The 11,691-nt window shown below is 44.3% G+C and overlaps 1 protein-coding gene across 1 annotated transcript in view; it reads left to right on the forward strand.

Moving 5' to 3' along the window:
- Positions 1-11,691, forward strand: part of HOXB13 (homeobox B13) — a 48,392-nt gene that overhangs the window by 34,159 nt on the left and 2,542 nt on the right. The gene's annotated exons all lie outside the window — the stretch shown is intronic.

Raw genomic sequence — 11,691 nt, forward strand, 5'->3', positions numbered from 1 at the left:
ACTAATTCTCAAAGGGGCTATAGAAACTGTCCCACTTGAACAGAAGTGACAAGGGGTGCACTCTCTCTATTTTCTTATTCCCAAAAAAACGGGTCACAAAGACCAATCTTAGATATCCGACCCTTGAACCAATACATCCTATCAGAACATTTCCATTTGGTTACTCTACAGGATGTTATTCCACTTCTCCAACAGGGCAACTATGTCAACATTGAACCTGAAGGACGCCTGTTTCCCATATACCAATACACCCTGCACACTGCAAATACCTCAGATTTAACATAGCAGGAACACATTTCAATTCATAGTTCTACCTTTCTGGGTGACTACAGCACCTCGAGTTTTCATGAAATGCTTGGCAGTAGTTGCAGCACATCTGTGCAGACAAAACGTTCATGTATTTCCATACCTGGACTATTGGCTCATCAAAGCCAGTACCCACCTTCAGTGTCGACAGTAAACTCAATTGACAGTGAATCTACTTCACACACTAGGGTTCACAATGAACATTCCCACGCCTCACCTTCAACCTCTCCATATTCAACCTTACTTAGGGGGGATCCTCAACACGCATTTAGGACTAGGTTATTTATCCTAATTGTGCTTAAATTGAAAATGTTCAGGTATCTCTACCTCAGTTCTAGCCGAACCAAACTCTCACAGTACGGACACTCATGCGTCTGCTGGGAATGATGGCCTCTTGTATTGCCATAGTTCCCCATGCAAGGTTGCACATGCATCCCTTGCAGCAATGTCTAGCTCATCAGTGATCTCAATCACAGGGTCACCTCGAGGATCTAGTGTTGATAGACGGCCGCACTCACCAGTCTCTGCAATGGTGGAACACCAACAACTTGCTACCAAGGCAGCCTCTCCTGGATCCTGTTCCCCACCTCTCTCTCACAACAGATACCTCTGAGATGGGATGGGGTACCTATCTACAGGACCAAGGTCTGTGGGATGCCAAATATCAAACCCTACACATCAACTACTTGAAACTTCAATCGATCCTTGTAGCGCTAAAAGCTCCCTTCCTCATCTATCTCATAAGGTTGTCCTAGTCTGTGCTGAAAATGGCCCTTTTTGCAGGGTTATCCTCAAACCTTTTGCTTCTTCCTCCTATTTGTTCCTGACCTGTTTGTGTTGTTTTAGGACTCTGGGCACTTTACCACTGCTAATCAGTGCTAAAGTGCATATGCTTGGATATTTGATTTACTTGTTAGTCCCTTTTAAAGTGCACTGAGGGTGCCAGGGCCTGCAAATCAAATGCTAATAGTGGGCCTGCAGCACTGATTGTACCACCCACACGAGTAGCCCTGAAAAGGTAACTCAGACCTGCCATTGCAGAGTCTGCACACAATTTGTAACTGCCATGTCGATTTGGCCAGTGCACACACCTGCCAGTCCCTAACCTTCCTTTTTCTTACAGGTCTTGCACCATTAGGTAGGCCCAAGGTACCCCTGTGGGTAGGGTGCTGTGTATCGGAAAGGTAAGACATTCCCTGGTGTGTGTAGCATGTCCTGATATTGAATTACGGCAATTTCGTTTTTCACTATTGCAAGGCTACCTGTTTCCCATAGGACAAAATGGGGAGTTTGTTTATAACATCTTATAAACATAACTGGAGCTGGGAATTAGGTAGGGAAATAAAGTTTAGTATGCCTGAACTCAGAATCTAAAGATACATCTTATAGTGAAGGTGATTTTTACAGTCTGTGTTTTAAAACACCACTTTTAGAAAGTAGGTATTTTCTTGCTCAGTCATCCCGTGTGCCTCTGCTGGAATTGGATTGCCTGTCTAGGTTTTGGATGACAGAAGTCTGGAGAGCAGGAGTGGCTCCAGATAGTATAGGTGGGTCAGGAAAGGGCTGAATAGACCTGGGCTGCAATTAGGGGAGGGGAGGAGATTTCCTTGCACCTCAAAGGGCCTGATCTGCCTCTGACAATGCCGTCTCCACCTCCTTGCCGAGAAGTCACACCAGAGAAGGCAGAACTGGTTCTGGCTGGGCACAGATACTCTCTGCCTAAGAGATCAAAGGATGTTGGGATATAAATATTGGGGTCCAGACCCCTGAACTGTAGAACTCTTTTGGACAAAGAAGACTGCCAAGAAGAAGAGCTGGAGAAGCTGATAGAAGGAACTACCACTTTGCTGTGTGCTTTGCTGTGTTGGCCTGCTGCGGCTGCTTCTGTCTTGGGCAGTGAAAGGACTGGACTGAACTTTCTGCAATCTACTTTTGTGAGTTTCTCCTAGGGCTTGAGGTAGAGCTTGCCGCCTGTTCAAGAAGTCTCAGGAACAGCAAAGACTTCAAACTCTTCTGCCCTCAGCACTGAGTACTGTGTGTTGTGTGCTGCAACAGAAGAAAAAGCAACCCGTCGACGATGCCGCTGCCGACTTCATGTCCTGACAGCACTGCAGAGGGCACTGCCGCAACGCTGCACCCGACCCTGGTCTCACTGACGACGCCTGCTGACGCCACCACCAAGTCGCTGCTAAGCATGGGCGGAAAATCCGTTTCGCTCGCGGATTTTGCGGATTTTCGGTAAATTCGCAATCCGCGAGATTCGCGAATCTCCCGCAAAATCCGCAAATCCGCGAGCAGCGGATTTTGCTCGCACTGCTCGCACTGTTCGCGTGAGTTCGCGGCTTCCCAGTACAACTTCGCGCCCCGCGAATAAGTGCAAAATTGCAGAAATACGATCTTAGCAAAACTGAAACTACTTACCAGGTTCAAAAGTTCAGGCTCATCATTTGTAGCCATTTCCTGTAGTGCTTCCTGAGGGGCCCCTCCAGAGTTCAGTTGCCAGTTGCCAGTTGCAACTATTATGTGACCCTGCTCTGAACCTCAGAATAGTTACACATATGCCACAAAGGTCCTGAATTACAGCTAAGGGAGACAAGCAGGAGCCAGGCTGGAAGTTCAAATCCATTAATCAGCCCCTAATTCATTATTGTCAGTTGGGGCAGGGCAGGTGTTGTAACTAATTTTGCAACAATGAAAGCACTTAGCAAGTGCAAAAGATCACTAATCAGGAAGCACTAAGGAAGCAGGTGCCAGCTAAAAAAATATTCTGTGACACATTAATCAGCCCCAAATTAATTCAGGTCACTTGAGGCAGGGAAGGTGTGCTTGCGTTGCCACAATAATGTACACTGACTGGACAACCAGAGGGTGCTGTGATGAAACAGAGGGTGGCATGGGTGGGCCAGAGGGTGGCATGAGTAGTCAGAGAGTGGCAGTGGTGACAGAGAGTGGCAGTGATGAAGAAGAGTGTCCCAAACAGGCTGGACACGTAGAAACAACAAGTTCGCGAAACTTGCGACCCGACAGGTAAGTTCGCAATTTGCGAAAGTGTACAAAACCCTCGCGAACTGGCAGAAACCCGCGCAAACACAAAAAAAAAAATCCGCAAATTCGCGAGAATTCGCGGATTTTGCGGATTGCGAGTTCGCAAATCCGCAAAAATCGCGAACGCGAGATTCGCAAAATTCGCCCATGCTTAGTCGCTGCATGCACCGCGACCTGTGGGCACCACACTCCGCACTGCTTCGCTTCACGATGATGCCTTGGTATCCCAGACGTTGCCGCTCCACGCCGAAATCGATGCCACTTCTTGCACCGTGGTTCAAGGGCACCGTTCGTAAAGTTACACCGCACCGCAGCCATGGCCTACCGATGCCAGCGCCATCAAGTCCAGTTTGTCAGCCGATAACAGCGCTTCAGCAACGACGACGCCGCTGCTTGCACTGCGACCTGCCAGCACCACGACAATCACCACATTCACTTCGTCCTGGTTTCACCATCGACGTCATCTGACGCCGTCACCGAGCCGCTGCTCGCAATGCGACCTGAGGGCACTGTACCGCTGCACTTCGCACAACAGCACCTTGCGCCTGCCGACGCCAGCGCTCCTGACTTCAACAGAGAGGAGTTCGATCTGCAACACGTGTGTCTTCGAGGGCCCCAGCGACTCCTGCACCGACCTCTGAAACCGACGCCAGTGGAAGCCGTGCTTTCGGAAGCTCAACGAGAGGTCGCCAACACCCTGCATTTCTAAAGGTACTGTCTTGCGGGTCTTCCCAACACGGTAGCTTGCCTGCGACACCGCGGTCAGCCAGAACTGTTTGGATTTGTTTGTTCACAACGCCGTGATAGTTCGGAGGGAGCTATCGACATCAAGAAACTATTTTTCAAGCACATTTTGATAATGGAAGATTTCTAAATACTGTATTGTGGATTTTTATCGTTTTTGGTCTTGTTTTAAGTATATAAAAATATTGGATATTTCTCTAAACTGGTGTGGTGCCCTTTTGTAGTGCTTACACTGTATTACTATTGGTTATGTGCAAATGCTTCAAACACTGCCTCTAAGATAGGTCTGACTGCTCGTGCCAAGCTACCAAGGGGTGAACAGAGGTTACTTTAGGAGTGTAACTCCCTTATCCTGACTAGATGGGTGGTTTCTGCCTGGCTTTGGCTTATGTCCTAGCCTACCAAAAATCCCATTTCTAACAGTCTAGATGGAAAATATGACAGCCACTTATTATTTACAAAAACAGGGGGGACACGGTCCTCTCAGCTATCACAGCTGTCTCAGACCATATGGAATTGGGCTCTTCACCATCACATTTATCTCTTAGTGGAATACCTGCCAGGAGTAGACAACGATTTTGCAGACCTCCTCAGCATGATACAGCAACAGAACCACAAGTGGGAACTCAACCCACAAGTCCTCCGTCCCTGCTTTCAAAAGTGGTGTCTTCCTCAAATAGACCTTTTCGCCACATCCGAAAAGACAAAAGGCCCAAACTTTTCCTCTAGGTACCCACACCCACTATTCAAGGGCAACACAATATGGATGAGTTGGTCAGGAATATTTGCCTACACTTTTCCACCTTTCCCTCTCATTCCCTTTCTGGTTCGGAGACTCAGACAAACATCTCTCACCATGATCCTATCAGACCAGAACCTGGGCTTCTATAGTAATTCACAAGGACATATTATCAAGCTCATTATCGCCGTTTTAGCTGCAGTTTCCTGCCAGTAAAACGGTGATAATGTTATCGCCGTTCTTGATAATATAGCCTCATGTGCGAATAACTTAAATCTCTCATCCACATATGACATCAGCAAAAGTGAGGTCCATTTCTTAGATGTGGTAGTGTTTGTAGAAGACAACAGACTGCACATAAAAGCATACAGAAACCCAATTGCTTGCAATTCTAATCTGCATGCCAGCAGTTTTCATCCTACAAAACTCAAACAGAGCATCCAGTATGCAGAGAATCTGCATATGAGGCGCAACCCTAGCAGTGAGAACTCATTGAGAAAGGTCCAGACAGACTTGTCTAACTGCTTGTCCCAAAGGGGCTATATGAGTGAAATATTGAACACAGCTAGAGACAAAGTTGACAATAAAAGAATGGAAACTCTGCTCATTGGGACCAAAAAGAGAAAGCGCAGAGACACAGACTCAAGTCAGATACGCCTGATAACTGGTTTTTCAATGTTTCATGCCAGACTCCGGAACATCCTATACAGACACTGGTGGTTGATAAAAAGTTAATCCCGTAATAGGGCAAGATATACCTCGTGTACCTCTCATCCCATTTAGAAGGGCTAAATCAATGAGAAATGAACTGGTCCAAAGTACACCCAAACCGAGATGTGGGTCAGAGTGGCTGACATACAATAAAGGCTTTCAGAGATGTTTCAGGTGTAAAGCCTGTAAACACAGAAGAAATGTGAAAAACATCCAGTCACCTTTGGGAAACTCACCTGTTATCATCAAAGGTAGATACAACTGCAAGACAGATTTTGCAGTGTACATATTGGAATGCTCATGCTCCAAGCAGTATGTAGGTAGCACCATACACATGGTTCACATCTGGATCCTGCAGCACCTTAGTACAATAACTATCTTTTACAAGTGCTACCCTGTAGCTAGACATATTCATGAGCACCACCATGGATCCGCGAAAGATCTGGTGTACTATGTCGTTGACACCATTCCCAAAAACCCCAGAGGAGGCAATAGGGAGCAACAATTGAGAGAGCTAGAATCAAGATATATCATCATGCTCAATAGCAAAATCCCACATGGGTTGAACTCTTGTAACCTAGCTCAGCCATACCCACTCCATAGCAGCCTTTCCAGTGCATGTGTCTGGATTTTTTTGTTATGATTTTGTTTGCCGTGGGTTAATAGCATTGGGTCTAATTTTGGAATTTGTCTTGGTTGGGCTTAAGAGTAACACCTGTTGCATATGTACCCAGCACATGGTCTTTTGAGGTGGAGTCCAGTATGTTACCTATGTATGAACTCGATTTTAGATCCCATGCCCATGTGGGCAGGTTGTGTAGGCACATATAACGTATTAACATTCACCAGTCTCTTAAGGTACTGACCAGTTTATATGTGACCGAGCAGAACAGTAAACTTTTCATATATTGTGCAATGTATGGGTACATGTGATACTAAAGGGCACTAATGACCTTTGAGAATGTGTGACACTCAATGATTGCCATGTGATTAGTATTTCTACTGAAACTTGTCGAGCAATGTGCACACAGGAGTGTAATCAATATTTCCAATGCTAAGTTTTGTTGAATTTATTTTATTTAAAAAAACTATTTTGTTCTGAACTTAATGTGTGACAGGCATTGTAATGTTAACAAACCTGCCTATATAGAATATGTATATTCCTTTTATGTCCATGACATCAGTATAGTTCCCATGGCAAAGTTTTAAATGTCCTCACTTTACTGGTGCTGACTTCTGTGAACAAGGTGGTCCGTCCACCGAAACGCGTCTCAGAGCATTCTGATTCAGTACAATTTCTGTGATTATATACTGCAGAGTGTTAGTGTCTGTTTCTTCGAGTAAGGTCAGGATCGCTGTGTGTGTGTGTATATATATATATATATATATATATATATATATATATATATATATATATATATATATATATATATGCTATGTTTATTTGAATAGAGCTCTAATCACCTGTGAGGGTATTCAGGCGCTTTGCAGGTGAGAAAGTTGCTTATTCAAAGGAACAGGTCATCATTGTCTTGCAGAACTTGAGAAGTGATGAGGAGCCTCTCGTGATGAGGGAGGTAATTCCGGCAATGTATGAGAAAGTGCGGCCTCCTGCTCTGTTTTTATGCATGCAGCGTTACATGTGCTAGACTGGCTAGACTGAGTCCAGCTGAGCAGAGATACTTGGGAGGTTGTTGGAATTGTACGTGACTGTTAAGATGGGCACAGCCTGTGTTGTGCAGTGCTTTGTATATGTGTGTGAGAAGTTTGAACTGAGTGCGTTTGGGTATGGTGAGCCAGTGAAGTTCCCTGAGGTGTAAGGGTTGTGGATACGTAGAGGTAGGTTTAAGATGATTTATATCAAAGTGGAGGGAAGAGGATTAGAGGTCCATTCAGTTCCCCTGGACAGATACGCGATAATCAAAAATAGAATGGACACTGGTATCTACAAAGCCTTTGGTTTGTATTCGAAAACCCTCATAGACATCCTGGTTTTATCGTTGCGGTGTATCTTTTATCCGCCCCCTCAGAAGTCATGGCGTATTCATAGGGTAGTCGATTAACATGCTGGATGCCTGCCTCACCCGAGGCTACCTCCGGTACAGGTAGAAGTGTTCAGAGATAATGGAAAAGGATAAAAATGGGATAAAAATAGTGTCTCACCTAAGAATTTATTTATTAGAAAAAAGAGGGGTAGGCACTATTGATAAAAGAAAGTGCGATATGATGGTAATCGTGTTACTGGATTACCGCATGTCTTAAAAAATGTGTCAACATGTTTCAGCTCTCTCGGCCCAGCCGGGTCTACAGAGCTTTCGTCAGGACAAAACACAAATGAAAAAAGGGATAGAAAGTTATTAACTCACACCACTTGTGTAGTTTTGATGATAAGTATGGTCAACTTATACTTAGATTCCCTGTGCTGTGGAAACAAAAGCCAACAATATCCATTATATATGTGGCTCCAAACGTGAGGTGAGCAAGCAGACATGTCAAAATTACATGTGGAGCACAAAACTCCTCATCAGGAGCGTACGCCATGCTAGTGGCAATTAATACCGTATTGAGAAAGGAAAGGATTAAAAACAATGTCTAATACAGGAAGTACATTCAGGATTGCAACATATGCGATGTTATTTTTATAAAAGACCCACTAAAGTAGGAGGTCCGTGTTGGTATAACTCATTGTGGACGGAATTTTTAACCCTTAGTCTCGTGATCTATTTACAAAACACTACAACAAGGTGCGATATAATTACCTGTATTGAGCTCAATGATAGCTTCAACAGGGGTCGGAGAGTCGCTTGTGGTCTTTGCTGTTGTGGTACAAACGAGCCCACTGTGTTAGTAAAACAGTTATGTCTCTTACCAGATAGTCGAGATCAGGTCCTGCTGCCATTCTTACCCACGAGGTTCGGCGCTGTGTCCCCTGTGCTGACTCTGCCCCTGGCTATGGGCGTGTCTCGTTTTACCCTTCTTTTAAATTGGGCTTAGACATAAAGAATGGACTAATTGCGGGTAAAGAAGCTCCATGTAAGATGGTTGCCTCCCGATACAAGAAAGTGTACACATTAGGTGTTATACAAGATTAAATGCTTGATGTTATGTGGAAAAATATCCACAACGATCGTAGTGTATGTACAAAGGGCAATTCCGTCACAAAATTGTGAGTGTAGTTAGAAATGGTTATCACAAAGACTGGGACTCATAGTTAGTACACACTTGACTCAGTAGAATTGGTGCCACGGAATGTTATCGTTCATCCCCACAATGTCTGTTCTGAGACGGTGAGCCAGTTTGAACAAGAATTTGTCCTCAACAATACCAACCCCTACGTTTCCAGTATAATACACTGGAAGCATTATATTGACGACATTCTTCTAATCTGGGATATAAAACTAGATCTCACTACCTTCATGGAATGGCTCAATGGGAGAGATAGGTGGTTAAAATTCACCTTCACCTCAAGTAACCAGCATATTGACTTCTTGGATCTTACGATTTTTTGTGAAAATGGGAAATTGGAGACCAAAACCTTCACCAAACCCACAGCCAAAAACAGCCTACTCTCTTATCAAAGTTTCCACCCCCGACCCTTGCGGGATAATCTCCCTTACAGTCAGTTTTTAAGACACAAACGTAACTGCAGTAAAGAGAGTGACTACAGAAAACAGGCACAGGAGCTCAGTCGAAAGTTACAATCTAGAGATTACACCCCAGCTGTAATCTCTAAGTGTAAAAAACTCGCAAAACATCAGCCCCGTGAATGTCTCTTACAAAACAACTGTAAAAAACCTATTAAGGATCTAGTCACATGTGTCACTACCTACTGCCCTGCGACCTTTGACGTCCAGAAATTGATAAGGAAAAATTGGCAGATTGTTACGTCAGGCAAATTCAACTGGCCCAAGCCAAGATTCGCCAACAGAAGAACCAAAAACATCAAAGATGTCCTCGTACAGACTAGACCAAAAAAGAAACCAGTGAAGTCAATAATCAGAGATATCACTATGGCCCCAATTACAGGCCATTACCCATGTGGCACCTGTGGAGTCTGTAAGTTCACCAAGACCACGAAGGTCCTACAATTCACAGACACCTTATTGTGGACCCAGAGACAACATACAAATTGTAACTCTACACATGTAATTTATTTAGTGACCTGCCCCTGCCAACGACAATACGTGGGCATGACCTGTCGCAAAATCAAACTCCGCATAGGAGAGCACAGAAGCAATGTAAGACTCAAGAAAAACACCACCAAACTGTGTACTCACTTCGTGGAAGCAGGACATTCATGTGACGATTTGAGATGGACGGTTCTTGAAATGCTACTAGACAAAAACAACAACGCTGAGCAGGTCCTATTTGAAAAAGAACAAAGGTGGGTGGACCGTCTCAGAACAGACATTGTGGGGATGAACGATAACATCCCGTGGCACCAATTCTACTGAGTCAAGTGTGTACTAACTATGAGTCCCAGTCTTTGTGATAACCATTTTTAACTACACTCACAATTTTGTGACGGAATTGCCCTTTGTACATACACTACGATTGTTGTGGATATTTTTCCACATAACATCAAGCATTTAATCCTGTATAACACCTAATGTGTACACTTTCTTGTATCGGGAGACAACCATCTTACATGGAGCTTCTTTACCCGCAATTAGTCCGTTCTTTATGTCTAAGCCCAATTTAAAAGAAGGGTAAAACGAGACACGCCCATAGCCAGGGGCAGAGTCAGCACAAGGGACGCAGCGCCGAACCTCGTGGGCAAGAATGGCAGCAGGACCTGATCTCGATTATCTGGTAAGAGACATAACTGTTTTACTAACAGAGTGGGCTCGTTTGTACCACAACAGCAAAGACCACAAGCGACTCTCCGACCCCTGTTGAAGCTATCATTGAGCTCAATACAGGTAATTATATCGCACCTTGTTGTAGTGTTTTGTAAATAGATCACGAGACTAAGGGTTAAAAATTCCGTCCACAATGAGTTATACCAACACGGACCTCCTACTTTAGTGGGTCTTTTATAAAAATAACATCGCATACATTGCAATCCTGAATGTACTTCCTGTATTGGACATTGTTTTTAATCCTTTCCTTTCTCGATACGGTAATAATTGCCACTAGCATGGCGTACGCTCCTGATGAGGAGTTTTGTGCTCCACATGTAATTTTGACATGTCTGCTTGCTCACCTCACGTTTGGAGCCACATATATAATGGATATTGTTGGCTTTTGTTTCCACAGCACAGGGAATCTAAGTATAAGTTGACCATACTTATCATCAAAACTACACAAGTGGTGTGAGTTAATAACTTTCTATCCCTTTTTTCATTTGTGTTTTGTCCTGACGAAAGCTCTGTAGACCCGGCTGGGCCGTGAGAGCTGAAACATGTTGACACATTTTTTAAGACATGCGGTAATCCAGTAACACGATTACCATCTTATTGCACTTTCTTTTATCAATAGTGCCTACCCCTCTTTTTTCTAATAAATAAATTCTTAGGTGAGACACTATTTTTATCCCATTTTTATCCTTTTCCATTATCTCTGAACACTTCTACCTGTACCGGAGGTAGCCTCGGGTGAGGCAGGCATCCAGCATGTTAATCGACTACCCTATGAATACGCCATGACTCCTGAGGGGGCGGATAAAAGATACACCGCAACGATAAAACCAGGATGTCTATGAGGGTTTTCGAATACAAACCAAAGGTTTTGTAGATACCAGTGTCCATTCTATTTTTGATGATCGCGTAGGTTTAAGATGAGTCTTGCGTTTTGGATTGTTTGGAGTCTATTCATGAGCTTTTTGGTGATCACTGCTTAGACGGCATTGCCGTAGGTTCTTCTTCTGAAGATCACCACTTCTGTTTTGTCAGAGTTGAGCTTAAGGCAGTTATACCTCGACCAGGTGCCTACTGTGGTCATGCAGATGACAGCGTTGTTTTTTGTCACGTGGGGGTCTTGTCTGACAGAGATTATCAGTTGGGTAATGTCTTCATTGGAAAGTATATGATCTGAGGATGTCAGCCAGTGGGGTCATGTAGATGTTGAATAAGGCAGGAGCAGCCCGTGCTGGTTAGAGCGGTGAGGCGGGTGGGGGTGGGACTCGACAGACGACGACGAGGGAA

This window comes from Lissotriton vulgaris, chromosome 5 (assembly GCF_964263255.1).
Source record: "Lissotriton vulgaris chromosome 5, aLisVul1.2, whole genome shotgun sequence".
NCBI lineage: Eukaryota > Metazoa > Chordata > Amphibia > Caudata > Salamandridae > Lissotriton > Lissotriton vulgaris.